This window comes from Scaptodrosophila lebanonensis, unplaced genomic scaffold, assembly GCF_003285725.1.
Source record: "Scaptodrosophila lebanonensis strain 11010-0011.00,11010-0021.00 unplaced genomic scaffold, SlebRS2 tig00000053-arrow-pilon, whole genome shotgun sequence".
In the NCBI taxonomy this organism is placed as follows: domain Eukaryota; kingdom Metazoa; phylum Arthropoda; class Insecta; order Diptera; family Drosophilidae; genus Scaptodrosophila; species Scaptodrosophila lebanonensis.
The window spans coordinates 7,202,391-7,218,084 of record NW_022060548.1 but is presented as its reverse complement, the minus strand read 5'-3'; positions in this window follow the sequence as shown (position 1 = coordinate 7,218,084).

Genomic DNA, 15,694 nt, shown 5'->3' with positions numbered 1-15,694 from the left:
TTATGTGATTTTGTAGTCCAAAAATAGGCAAACAAATTTAAATTTTTTAAATATTATATTGGTTATAAAGGCACTATTTTAAGCAACGACAAAATGTTTCGTTTCATTCTTTGCTATTCATAGTAATATAATTTTTTTTGGTTACGTTTTTGTCACTTACCTTGGTAATATTATTTGATGAAAACATAGTTGTATATCAATCTCATTTACAAAAGCAGAGTTTAAATATTAAATAACTGCGACAATAAAACGAATCTCGATTGGAAATTCAAGTCAACCGTCTGCGGTAAGAAACTGTTCCGTCACACAATCATAATTCACATTATTTTTGCTGCCTTTCAATAGCAAGTCTTTGTAGCATCCTCCCCCTCCCCACCCTCTGCCAATGGAAAACATAATTTATGGCTTTATATGCACATCAACTGCCATAAATCAGCCGCGTAACATAATCGCATTTCAATTAAAATAATTAATTGGCGAAATTCAAGACTCAAGTAGCCGCAAACTTTGCGCTCGCATCAAGTTCAAATTTAAAAACTTTTCACACCATTCTCCCAAAATTAGAATACTTATGAGCTTTGCAACGTATTTAAACATGCGATTGAATTTTCGAAAATTCTCGTTGACAGCCAAATGTTTTAGAAGGAAATTGTGAAATTTGATAAGACATTTTGTGGTTGGCGACGAAAATTGTAATTAAAATATATTTTACATTAATAATGCGCTTTCGATCGCTCATTGGATACACTTAAATAATAATATCGTGAGTGGTATCATGGGTGTGTGTGGGTGTGTGTGGGTGTGTGTGTGTGTGGGTGTGTGTGCATTTATTGTCATTCAATACTCTCAGCGGTAATCACACTGGTATTGTCGCAGCGAAGAAATTAAAATACATTTTCTCCATTTGTGTTCACAGTTGTCAGTTATTATTGTAATATTTATAAAAGCATTCCATCAACTGATTGATTTTTGTTCTATTCCCTTTGTGTTGTTGCAGTTGTTGGGCTTTGTTCGCATTTGATGTTTGTATAATTCGTAGCGCAGTATAAATTACATAGAGCATTATTTTTACGCCATTGCACAAATATTTCCATGAGTGGTTTTCCATTGTCTTCCCCATTTGCCATCGTGAAGTGCCCGATGGGCCCCACTCCCACTCCCAGTCCCAGTCCCACTACCACTCATCGATATTGTGTGCACAGATAGAGATTTCAATAATGGGGTTGCGTCCTTTTTTTCCCATTTATCGAGTTACCCACCGAATGGTTGACCTGCTCACTGACTTTTCCAATGTATGCGATTGCGAGCGCTCTGCAGTGCTTCCTTGCAGGCGCCGTGCGAATTTATTTTAATGAAGTGCCTCTACTATTTATTCCTCTAAAGCAGTCAGTCGGAATTTGGACTGAAATGTCAAATATGTGAGCAGCATTCATAAATTGTATATGATGTTTAATTACCGAAAATTGAAGGGGATTTTCAACATACTACATAGATTTTAGATTTACATGAATAGGCTTCGTAGTAAAGCCCCACATGATGTCCACGCTCTTATTAATTTGCCAAAAGTTCGAGCGAAAATGCTAAAAAGTTGAAGACTCTTTTTACAAACTGAGTAAAATAAGCGGCAAAGCGTTTTAATAAAAACATTTACCATACTGCTATTTTATTGTTGAGGGAAATCGCAAAACTTTTTTTTATTGCAGTTGGTCGCGCAAATGTGTGAATGCTTGTTTGTACGTGATTCTGTGTTTGTGTGGGTGTGTGGCGCTTTTTAAACATAATTTGAAATTGTTTTGGTGGGAAATGCAGCGGCACGCTTTGGCTGGCCTTGGTTAAAGGCAGACGGCACACACATACAGCCCCAGCCAGACTATCACAGCCACAGCGAAAATATGGGGCGCCAAACTAGTTCAAAATAGTTCTGCAACAAAGAAAAAACTTACAACTCGAACCCAAGAAAAATACAGGAGTTTTCATGCATTTTCTAAAATGCAAAACAAGTGGTGGAAAATCAGTTTGTATTAAGAATTAATTTTTATAGTTGTTGCATTCAAACCTCTGGCATGCATTCCCTTTCCTGCCTACTTTTATGTGTTGTGTTAGGTATACATAATAATATATTTAATTAAAAAAACCACCAAATTCAAAGCAATGCAAGTAATTTGTCTCAAGTGCTATGAAAACTTCTCCTTCAATCGAATCAATCATCTTAGGTATAAATAGTCTCAAATACTAAATTAAAAATTTGATTAAATAATGCACGATGCATTTAAAAATTAATTTATGCATATGATCAATGAAAAACTTCAACAAATCCAACTCAGTTCCATTTGAAGGCGAAATAGTGGTTAATAATAATTAATAAATTTAATTGCTAATAATATTATATAATGTTTTGTATAAGAAAGTAAATATCTAGATTATCTGCAAACTTAAACTCAATTGGGAATGCCCATCCAGTTGGAGTGAAGTGAAGTTATTCACATTACGCTGAAAAATACGAATACGAAAAGTGTTTTGTAAACTAGTGGAACTAGTGGCTCTGTGGCTATTGGCCTACTTTGTGTGCTACTGGGCCCCGTTACAGTTACAGTTACTGTTACAGTTACACAAAGTTTTCGTGCGTGCCTGCGCAGCGTTAGTTTTTGTGTGAAAATACATCCGCCGCACCCAATGTTCATCCATGTGGCTTTGGAGTCTGTCTGGGCGAACGAGCCCGCACCTTGCACCGCCACTGTCCCCACCCTCGGCCATTGGGGCCAAAAACAATGGCGATTTTAACAACGTGCGGGTATGTGTGTGTGTGTGTGTGTGTGTGTGTAAAATGTTCGCACATATGCCAAGTTGCTTTCAGCCATTTGCTGCAATATTAAAACAAAAGTAATGCAAAAGTGCTTTTCATTTCACAAAATCGGACAGCAGACATACAAGTACATACATACATAGATTATAAATTGTGTGAATGTATGCCATGAGCGTGTACACGTACTTATATAAGTATAAATAAATGCATGTATTTGTTTCATCTAGACAGTTTTCAGCTAGATACTATTTGCTGCTATCAAGTAGCCTTAAAGTTGGCAACAAGCGGTTGGTTCTGGCATTGCATTTTATTTTAAGCGCTGGGGCTATTTCAGAAATATACTATAATCTAAATTAATATGAAATATTCTGGAAAATACTTTGCAGAGAATGGAATGTGCTCTGGGTATTATAATCACACTCATCGCTAGACATGATGCTTTAATTTCGAGTTTCCAGCAGGCAGGCAGGCAGGCCGGCAGACAACTGCAATAACTTCCTCTCAGCCGAACTTTATAGCCATGGCTATGTCATCATCATTGTTGTCTGGTTTTTTGCCTCAGCAGCCAGCCAGCAGCTGCTGGGAAAAAGCAGGACCAGTAACAAACTGTACGAGTACAATGGGGAAACTGTTTGCATGATAATGTGCCCCGCAGACTTTGTTATTGTTATATAATAGTCTCTGCCGCTGATGTTGATGCCACTGATGCTGCTGCTGATGTTGCTGCTGCAGTCGTTGGGACTGTCATTGTTGTGGCTTCACTGCAAAAGTGCGTATGGTCTATTTTTAAGATATGCAAAATAAGTTGAAGTTACTTTTGCAAGAAAGCCAAACACACACATACACATACTCACACTCACACTCCGGGAGACACAAATACAATGTGTAATATATTTTCCCAGTGAAAAGTTTGCTTGGCGCAGGAAAATTATAATTCTTCCTTTCTAAACAAAAGCATGAATTTCGAGCAGCTGAGTTCACAGTTGGCTGGAGAGACAGTTTCAGTTTCAGTTTCGTTTCAGACTTGCGCCCATCTCGAACATCAGACCAGGAAGTTTGTTTGCCGGCCCGGCCCGGCCCGGCCCGGCCCGGACTCGATACTCGCAACACAGATACACAAATACAAGGATACGCACGCACACAAGCAAACAAGAAATAAATTGCGCATTTTTATAACCACATTTTCTCATATTTTTATGGAAGTGATTTTAAAGTGCATGTCCTTGCAAACTACACATCCATGTACATAAATAATATTAATAATATTGTTTAACCGCATATCACGAAATCAAGCAATACTTTTGGTTACTTTCTATGTATATAGTATAACAACTTTTGTCTAGTCTTCCGGAACTGTATTAGTGTCCATTTGTGTTTGTATATTTGTAAAGCAAGCCAGTAGAACTCGATTGGGCTTGTGAATTTTATTCTCATATGTATTCATGTTTTCCACACAATTTATGGATTCTATAGAAGCTATTGGAAGCCTGTTGATATAAGATATATGATTTATGATAATATGGTATTATTAGTACAACATAAGGGCGAAGAAACCATACAAAGTTTAACAAATCAAATTTTAAAGTTAAAAAGTCATAGTGCAAATAAATAATACTATTTATTTTGTATTTTCTCCAACTGATTATTAAGTTAGCAATGGCTTATGTAAGTGCAACTAAAAGTGTTAACAATTCGTTCTGTCATTTGATTAACCCTACAACATTCACGGATTGCAGGGTATGATAAGGTATATAAGGGGGCCTCTTGCTTGATATTTTTTGACTGTTCTCCAGCATCATTCAATAGCAAACAAGAATGTATAAGTTGATTTTTTTACTACAAGTAGCACTCTTGGGCCTTAGCTTTGTTTCGGCCGGCTCTATAGTTGCAGTGCCTCCTGGAAACCTGAATCTGAAGGAATAAATGTTGGATTGCACATATTCTTTGTGAATCGAATTAAATTATGCAATAAAGCTATACGAATTTGTTGTTTTTCATTATTATTAATTATTTGATCTCGACTTAGGTAAAACTATACGAAAGCTTTAATAAATCCTTTTCAGCTAGGAAAGCATAATTAGGTAGAATCAATTAAAACTTCAATAATATCTAATAAACGGCTTCGAATCAGGGCTGAATTTTATTTGCCATTCGGCTAGCTACGGCCCGAATCACAGCCAAGTATAGTCAGACTTATGGTTTTAATTTTACAAATAAAAAGGAGATTTGGAATTAATCACAAGCTAGTTAACTACACTAAAAAACCATATAAATGAAGTCCAGCAAGCTATGCCCCATCTCCTAGCTTTATGTGGTATGAGATTTCGGAGATAGCTGAAATGAGAGGATTTTAGAAAAAGAGAATTCAGTTGAGAGCAGAATTAGAAACGCATTATTGGAGAAGCTATTAAAATTAACAAAGCTGTTCACATAAGTATGATGATATGCTACTATAAGTACGATATAAAAGCGAAAAAACAATACTTCAAAGCATAACAACACCTATTTCACGGTAAGAACAAAGATATTCAAATAAATAATCTAATTATTTATGCAATGTGTTTTCTGTTACTGTTTACTAAAAAACAATGGCTTATGTAACTGCAACTAAAAGTATTAGAAATTCGTTTACCTTATTCACGGATTGAAAGCTATAAAAGCTGACCTGGTTTTGATATTATTTAACTGTTCTCAATAATTTTTCAATAACCAACAAAAACGTTGAAGTGGTTTTTTCTACTACAAGTGGCGCTCTTGGGTCTAAGATTTGTGTCAGCTGGCTTTATAACTAACATTTGAAGGAATAAATAGAGCATCGGTTCTGTATAAATTGAATAAAATTATGCGATACCAATTTGTTGTTTTTCATTGTTATTAATTATTTTATGCCGGCTTTGGTGAACCAATAAACATGTTATAACAAATGTATTATAGCTAAGAAGGCCGAGATAGAAAAATTAAATAAAACTAAAATAATTTCTATCCAATACCTGCAAATCAATGGCGAAATTTGATTTGCCATTCGGCAAGCTACTGCAACTGACAGCCTTGAATAATCAGATCCATAGCCCCAATTTTACTAATAAAATATCCAAAGAAAAAGAATAACTGATCAGAAAACTTAGAATTAAAATTAAAAGCTAGTTAGTTAAATTAAAAAAAAAAATCAATTAAAAACAGTCCGGCGAGCTGTGTCCCATCTCCTAGCATTGTGTGGTCTGAGATTCCGAAATTCTTCAAAAGAGAGGCTTTTAGCAAGGAAAGAGAGAGCAGAAAAGATATATTAAAGAAAAACTAAGTGTGATGATTTGTTATCATAAGTACGAAATAAAAGCGAAGAAACCACACAAAATATGAAAAGCTGCAACAAAGCAATTCAAATAAATAATCCAATTACTTCTGCAAAATAAAGAACGGCTTATGTAAATGCAACTAAAAGTGTTAACAATTCGTTGTGTCATTCAATTAACCTCACTCCATTCACGGCCTAAAGGTTATTGAAAGCTATAAAAGGGGACCTGGTATTCGATATTATTTGAGTGTTCTCAGCAATCTTTCAACAACGAACAACAATGTTGAAGTTATTTTTTCTACTACATGTGGCACTCTTAGGTGTTAGCTTTGTTTCAGCGCACTTTATATGGGGAACGCCACCTCGAAACACAAATCTGAAGGAATGATTGCAGCGATACGTGTATATTGTATAATTTTGTATAAATTTCATAAAATATGCAGTAAAGCTATACCAAATAAATAGAAAAGCGCAGAATTGAAAACCCTCCTTTACTTCCTTAGATTTATAATGCATTTTAAGTGCCTTGTCAATCAGTCAATAATTATACGATAAATATCTCGTTTACATCTTCAATTAATGCAGTTCACTGGGCCTCACAGCAATGGATTATTTCTCCATTGCCATGGCACTACTCTTTTATTATCTTGTCTTCGATTTTTATTTATTTAAAGTATATATTCGCTGATATAAGGCAAATCTAATGCGACTGATAATACTTGTTTCCATATATTTACAGAGTTATTGGTGCAAAAACTACGTTTAAATCATCCAGCTTCCATTCCATTCAGGCGATTCCGCCTTCCTACACAAATTTGTTAGTCTGGGTGTAAAATTGCTTGGCTATAGCTCGAAAACAATGGGAGGAGTTGTGATTGGAACAGACACATCCTGTTCATATACATACACTGGTCGGCACAATTATTTTGACGAGAAGAAAATCATACATTTTTGTCAATAACTGGTTATTGGTTTAAGATATCAAAGGAAATTTTTTTTCTCAATTCCATATTGGTATTACAAACTTAAAAATAATTCAAAGGATATATTTTTATAAGGACTTTTAAAATTATAAATCAAGGTAATTTTCATGGGTTGGCATAAGTATTTTGACAATGGATATTAACAAAAAAAACAAAGCTTAATACTAAACAAAACATAAGAAATTGATGGTAGATTAATAAAATGTATACCCGCCTTTGGCTTCGATAACTTTTTGAAGACGTCTTGGAACTGAGTCCACTAAATTTTGAAGGACCTCTAATGGTATCTCTTTCCAAAGAGAAGTGACCTCGGAAATAGTTTCTTCTTCGGTTTTATGCAAAGACGCATTTCTTTTACGTTTTACAAGAGACCACACATTCTCAATAACGTTTAAGTCCGGACTTTGTGGTGGCCAATCCAGAGTAGTAACACCAACATCGGTTAAAAATGCTCTTATCATTTTGCTTTTGTGGCATGGGGCGTTATCCTGTTGCAGGATAAATGATTCTCCAATCAGCCTGTCACCGGAAGGGAATGCGTTTTCGTTAAGGGTACTCAAATATTGTTGCTGGTTCATTGAGCCGGTGATGGGAACGAAATCACCTAACCCATTGTACGCAATGCATCCCCAGAACATGACTGAGCCTCCGCCATGGCTCACTTTTTGACATACGGGGATATTTTTTTGTCTTTGAAACTGTGGGAGCCTTACAAAAATCTTTGTTTTTGATGAATTGTATTCAAAGGAGCTTTCATCTGTCCATAGAACGCTTCTCCAAAACTCTTTTGGCTTATGCAGATGCTCCTTTGCAAAAGCCAATCTTTTGAGCTTGTTCACCTTTGATATGTAAGGTATGTCCTTCGCTTTGTATGTCTTAAAATCTACTTCTTTTAGGCGTCGCCGAACAGTACGCTCACTGATTGGAGTCTTGGTCGACTTATTCCATTGATCTGCAGCAGCTTGCGGCTTTAAATGAATATTTTTTTTAAATTCCCGCAATAGGACTCGATCTTCAATGGGTGTTGTTTTGCGGTTAGCACCTGATCTAGGCAAGTTTTTGACGTGATTGTGGGTCTTATATTTGTTAATTTGATAGTGGACTGTTTGCCGCGACAAATTATATTCATTTGCAATGTCTTTTGGTGCTACGCCGGCATTAAACTTCGCCACTATTGAGGCTCTAACAACATAACTTAATTCTGTCTTTTTTACCATTGTATCGATTACTTTTGAATCAAATTTTAATGAAAATAATGTAAAAAGGTCAACAAAAATTGTTACACCAAAGTTATTTTAGTATCACTTGATAAAACGTACGCGAAAACGGCGACAAAGATTTGGTCAAAATACTTATGCCGTGCCTGAATCCGCAGTCAACTCACATTGTCATTTGTAGAAAGAAGGTGTGAAGAGTAATAGGCAAAATATTTTGCCTACATATTGTTGTTGCTATGAACTCTATATCCCGTATGAAAATTGTACCGTTATTCCTTGAAACTAAAAGCAACCAGCACCGATAGTCGTGAGTACAGTTCGTCAAAATAATTGTGCCGACCAGTGTACATAATAGCTATAACTATAATACTACGTAGTAGTAGTAGGTACGAATCTGACTTTGTTATTTGCGAAACTTTACACTCCCCTACTACGCCAACAAACTGCAGGAGTGCTCTGCTGCTTTTCTAACTCAGCGCTGGGGGTTTGTCTGGGTACAGGGTATTTCAATGTCGACTTTTGCGTTCTCTTGTTTTGAGTTAAATTCGCTCCATTAATAATTGGAGTGGCTCGAAAAAGTATAAAAGCAGACCAGACCGCGGACTATTTTATACAAGCATTTCAAACATGTCACAAAAACGTACAATTCTCAAGTGGTTCTTCATCCTACAAGTGGCACTACTGGGCTTCAGCTATTCTGGCTTAGCTTATGGGTTGCCGCCTCAGAAACTAAATCTGGAGGAATAAACAACCACATGCAAACATAGTGAATATATTTCTGTTTGCAACTAAGCAAGTGATATACTTGAATAAAGCAGTTAAACCAATTATTACAATGATTTTCCTTACTTATTAATATCGAAAGGGAGAAGGGGCCTAATTAAAAATCCCTTTGATTTGCAGATTTATAATTTGTATTAATAGCTCAATTGTTACTATAATTGTGCCAATAAACACGTACAGAACTTAGCCCATATTAATTAAAAGGCTCGATCGATCAATAATCCAATGATAAGCTTTTAATTAGCACTATAATTGTTCGATGCAACTCCACAGCAATTAATTTGTATAAAAGCATGTATATATATGTTTGGTAGTCATCAGATTTCTAACAATGAAGCTTCAAATAATTTATTTTTTACTGCCAGTGGCCCTTCTGGGTCTAAGCTGCGATTCAGCTAAACTCCTATATGGACCGCAGCCCAAGCTGATGCTCATAAAGGACTAGTAGCTATAACATGCTAATTTAATTCATTTTTAAAAAGATGGAATAAATCAAATAAACAGCTTACGACAAATTATTATTGTATCCATTTTTAAATACTGGAATCAATTTCAATTCGAATTGAAACTAGAGACTGTTCGACAAATTAATGATATAATGATTAGCTCTTAAAAATGTACATTAAGAAACCTGGATGAAACGTGTCTAAAGATTTGTGCTATAATTTTGTCTTCTTCTTCATTTTAGATTTGCAAGGTAAATTAAAGGTAATTTGTTCTGCTGCAGCACTACTTCCGCATGCTTTGTTTAAAAAATACTTGTATATACTTGTAGGTCCACTATTTGGTAGTCATCAGTCGTCAGTCATCTAACAATCCAGTGGCCCTTCTGGGTCTAAGCTGCGTTTCCGCTAAAGCTGTAGATGGGATACAAGGAGCGCTAATGCACCTTAAGGACTAAGCGCTATCTGCTAATTCAATTCACTTTGTTAAAGATGGAATAAATAAAGCGAACAGCAGTCAAGCTAATATTTGTTTATAAGTTTCTTGAACTTTATTCCCCTTATGTATATTTTTTATTTATTTTCGTTTTAATTTAATATTTAATTATGATATCATAGATCCGTGGAAGCTTTGCAGTTTAAGTGTTCAATTTTTTAATTGTTGTTTTTTTGGAAAATGAATCACTTCAATACAGAAGTAGCGTGCAAGTTTTCAAATGCAGAATCTTACATACCTAGGAACATAATAGATGCATATAAGGTAAAGGAAAATTCGTCGGCAAGTATTGCAGTATACTGTTGCACCAAAGTTAACTCATTTTCCATTGCCATTATTTTCCTTTTTCGTCTGCAAATATTTTCACGTACTTTCAAGCGCCGGAATGCGGCAGGAGCGCCTGCAGGTAGAAATAATTGCGATTATGCTCCCGCACAGAGATATGTGAGTCTGTATGTGTGTGGGGGAGGGGAGGTGTGATTGCGAGTTGTTGGATGCAGACACATTTAGCGGCAGATGCAGCTGCTTCTGTGAAGCCTGGCACTTTTTCACACATCATGTTTCTCTCGTGCTCCTGTCTTTTCTTTTTTTAGCTAAATAAAACTATTCAGCCATTAGTGCAAAGTTTAGTGCCCTAATTAAAGGATTTTCGTCTTAGTACTGAAATAGGAGAATCCATTTAAAACACTCTAACACTAACTCTCTCTTGTCTAAGTCCGTTTGCACTGAAATTACAGAGGGCCTGTCACAGCGGCCATCATCTAGAGGAAAACTAACTGCTCGGGCGCTGTGTGTTTAATTTTTAAAGCTTAAATTTCAAAGTAATTATGAAATGCACTCATGTTAGGACTACTGTGAAGCAATTCCTGGATGATTTCTTTAATATTTGCTTTAGCTTATATGTGTTTTATTGCTATTGTTTTTGCAAATAAACCATTTCAGTACTAGTACTTGTATTCTGTGTAGGTCATACTTCTATTTATCAAGTAATTAATACAATTGAGCTTGTCCTGAAAAACTGTGTTTGCAGTCTCATCATTTCTTGCTTAAAATCGGTTACTCTGAAGAGAATTGTGTGCTTAGTAGAATTACAAAGCTCTCCATGTGAAAGTCAATCTTTATGTGATATCAATTCTAAAAAGTATTTCATCTCGACTGTGTACATAATTGCGACACTCGATTATATTGTCATTCGATGATTTTTGTAGCACAGTGTGCAGTTAACAATTTTTAGACTCACGATTGCAACAATAACAATTTTTACACTCACGATTTGTTGACATTGCATACGTGTAAATAATTTATGCGGCATGTGATTGGGGCGTGATAAGAGTAGAGTTGTCAGGCCAAGTGATAAACGTTTTGACAGCTTGATATAGACGTGCCGAGAGCAGTCGCATGCCAATGAACAGCACCTTTTCCTAATGTGCGCACATCACGGCCAGGCGCACGTGGCGTATGAGTGATAAGAGTAATTGAACTACAGCAGCGGGAGTGGCCTAGGGGCGTGATCACAGTATTGGAGTCAGCTAGGCACTGCACGTATGAATGGAAGTGCTGTCGTCAGCATCTGTGTTCGCTTCCATGCCGCCTCTTCCAATTCAGGACTACTGCAGCGAAACTCGCTAATCAAGTCGGGCGAGGCTCAACTTTGTCACCAAAAGCAAACATGTAAACCACTTTTGTCTGCTGTGTTTCCTTCTATTTTGTCCTGTTTTGTGTGTCTCCGTGTGGCTTCCTCTGATTACGCAATCCAAAAAAGTTTGTCGCATTGTTTGACTTCGCCTCTTCCCACTCCCGGCTCCAAATCATTTGCGGCTGCAAGGCAATGCTCCTGATGGGATCTGCAAGGCAGGCTAGGTAGTCGGAGGCTGTCAGGCAAACAGGCAAACAGGCAACCAGGCAGACTGCCATTGTTCGGCGAATACGAATTAATTTGCGATTAGACTGCAGTTGTCGTTTATCTTGCCGCTTGTAATTATCAGTGCGGCAAGGTGTGCAGGCACTTGGCCAGCTCTCTCTCTCTCGCTCTCTTATCTCCTCGAGCGCACATTTCAATGGCCTTTGTTTGGAGCTGTGGGCGCGGTTGCGAATTATGATTTCCACTTGGCTGCTCACAAACAGTTGCGCTGGCAGAAATAAAATTCAAGCTTAATAACTTTAAAGCGAAATTCCATTTCGACTAGTAGATGGAGACTAACAGCCCGGGGCGGTGTGCGTAAATTTAATTTCTAGCCTTTTCACGACTGCCTTATTATTTTCACTTCTCTATTTTATTAACTTTATATATTTCTGAGCACGTTTCTTTATGTTGCCCTTTTGCTATGCTCTGTGTTTTTGTTTTGTTTCTGCTGCCTTTCGCACGCAGCCTGCTGGAGGACACGGAAATAAGTTAATTAATTTATCATTGTTTTTGCCTTTCAGTCGTGCCGTGACTGTTCGTTGTTTTTCGTTTGGTGCGACCGTGAGCATAGATTCTGACACGAACCATCTGTCCTGTCCGCACACAATATAGATTCATTTATTTCGTCTGCCACGCCCTCCGTCCTCCGCCCTCCGCCAAGCGGCTTACGCTTTCATTAACAATGCAGCCAACAAACTATGCCAACTTCATATTAAGTGCCTAAAATTGATGAATTACTCGCACAGCTGTCCAGACTGGCCAGCTGCTGGGCAGTCCTTGCCAAAGTCTCGTGGTCATGGCCAAAAACTAATGCCATGCCCCTAAGGTCCTAGCCATCGGCGTGGGCTGTGACGAAAGGTCGACTCACTGGAGTGTAATGGATGCTGCCTGATATATGTGCCGTGATTTGTTTCAATTTGTCAATCAAGATGACAAAAAGCAACGGAAATTGAAATTAAAAACATCCAATAAGCGATATTAAGAGAAATGCCCACCCATTTACAACTATAGTACAATACGCATTGATAAGCGCATAGTTTGGCTTGGGAATGAGAGAGTGAATAAATATTGTTAGACTCGAGCTAAATTTAATCAAATAAAATGAATTTGTCCAAGTCCAACCAATCTCATCTTGTTTGCACAATTTACGCTTTTTTAAAGTTGCCATAGTAAGGCTTAAAAAAAGCTCTACCAATATAAATAACTGATAAATATGCTTTAAATCATTTGTCTATCTTTTAAATCACGAAATGGAAATATTTTTTATGCTATCATTTCTCATTTATTTGCATATTACAGTCAAAGGCCACTACCACCATCTGTGTATGTAAAAAAAGTGATACGAAATTAATAAATAATTTAAATTCGTATCACCTGCATCTATCACACTGCGATTCTCTGCAGGAATTAAACCAACCATGTCAACCCACACCATTATACGTTTATTGGCAATAAATAATAATTGTGGAATTCAGGATATTTTAATGTTTGCACTTAACTGTAAATACAGGTGACATTGCTGGCAAGACGACACCTATTTTTTTTTTTAATCAGATTTGGTTTATTTTCGTGTAAAAATTTTAAGCGATTGCCAATTGTAGAGTACCTCTGAACGGATTCTTATATGCTTATGCTGCAAAGATGTACTTTAAAATATAAAAATGGAAGACGAAAATAACAGGTTTAAGAACGTTAGAGCCAAACCCTTTTAATTAGCTGTGCAGAGAGTGAATGAAAAAATGCCATAAGTCTACATGTGAATATTTATTTATTTCAGAAGTCATTTAGTCAGATGCTTATACGTCGGATGAATACAATTTAACAAGCAGCAGTTCCATAATCGTCGTGGATTACCTCGCCTTAAAACACCATTAAAATTGATTGATAATTGATTTTGTATTGCTTTCAAATCGATCGAAATCGATATTTTAAAAAAAGGTGAGGTAGAAAAATGATTCAATGACTAAAAAAAACACTTAAATTGTTTTTATTTTATTTAATTTTTTAAATTACCTTTTACTATAATATTTGCAATTTATTTTTGAATATTGATTTTGCTTTGATTTCAGACTTAAATGGAGAGCAATATTTTAAAAGAAGTAGAGGTAGAAAAAGGATTCATTGACTAAAAATAACTCTGACTGTTTTTTTTATTTTAATTAATTTCTTTAATAACCTTTTACTTTAATATTTATGATTTATTTTTGAAGGTACATTTGAATGTTGACTGTGCTCGAATGTGTGGGATTTATACGCGGTGTTGACTGTTGATCGATGTGTGTGTGTGTGTGTGGAGTAAGTCAGTTTGTTGGTATTCCATGTTCAAATAGACACGTAAAAAGTGCGCATTCGATGGAAGAGCTATGTGTGTGCTCGCACCATAATGTTCAGCAAATACGCAAACATCAAAACGTTTTCGACAACTGCACCGGAAACTGTGGAGAAGCTTACAGGGGCACTCCTGTGGCTGTCAGCGCCAATTAGCATAATTGCAGTTAATTGAAACGAACACGTTAATGAGTTTAAAAAGCACCAATTCGCACTTCGAATGCGCATTTCAGCACACACAGGCATGTGTACACATTTTTATCTATGTATCTACTTATGTAGTAGCTCGAATATGCAGATACAAATTGGAGGCTCATACTCACGCATGCAAATGTGCTCTCCGCCATATTGGGTATGGCCGTTTGGAAAATTGCCCGCCAAAATTGACACACTCTGCTATCTGCGAACAAAATACATATGTTTACTAGAATAGGAGTACAAGTATGTGTTTTTTACAAGTAACCCATATTCTATGCAAATTGCCAAATCTATGGGCAAGATGTGAACGCAAGTTCATGCGCAACAGACGTGCGAAGTGCGGGCGATTACGCGCCAGCCATAAACCGATTAGGCCAAATGAATATTAATGGTCATTAGGAGAACGTGCAGCCCTCGCCCGTAATGGCATTGCCGCCGTGAAAAAGCAAAAACTATTTTCTTTCAGCAGGCAAGTATGCAGTTTAAGTTCGAAACAAAAATGCACTGAGAATGGCGCGTTCAGGGAATGGAACTCAAGTCGCATTGGCTCTGAAAATATTCCGAATGCCTGGCCTGGTCAGTATGCCACCCCTCGAGTGCGACTCCCAAGCGTCAAGACATGCATTTGGGCCCAAACCAACTTGATCAAACAAAAGCCCGAGCACAATTATAGTATTTGCGTCATCCGGGTGCCGCAGTCTACAAATGAAAATAAAAACAAAACCAAATGGCAGGACACACTATATAGTATGTGTACACGCAAAAAAACGTTGGCAACTGAATTAAGACTTGAATTAAGAATCAAATAAAAATACACTTGGTATTTGAACAAAAGTCTAACACTAATTGTACAAAACTTTGAAATATTTATTTCTGAATTATTCCCGTATGTTGTAGAATAGAAAAGAAAATTGCGATTGATTCGCACTTCATTAAAGTTTATTTTTGATACAAAATAATTACCTGAATTAAAATAATGATATTTTATTTTGGAAATTGGTAGTTGCGGGTTTATTATTTTTAAAAATATTTTATATTATTATATTTTCTATTTTTGCTTTTCGACTAGTATGCAGTACAAAATTCCAAACTTATGTACTTTTTAAAGTAATTTTATTTCTTTTTAAATAATTCTTACACTTTATAGCTCTACATATTCACCTTTCAGTTGTATACAAAGACTTAGCTCAAGTAATTCAATGCTCATTTTTCGAATAACGACCAAATTAGATATTGCTCACAAAGACT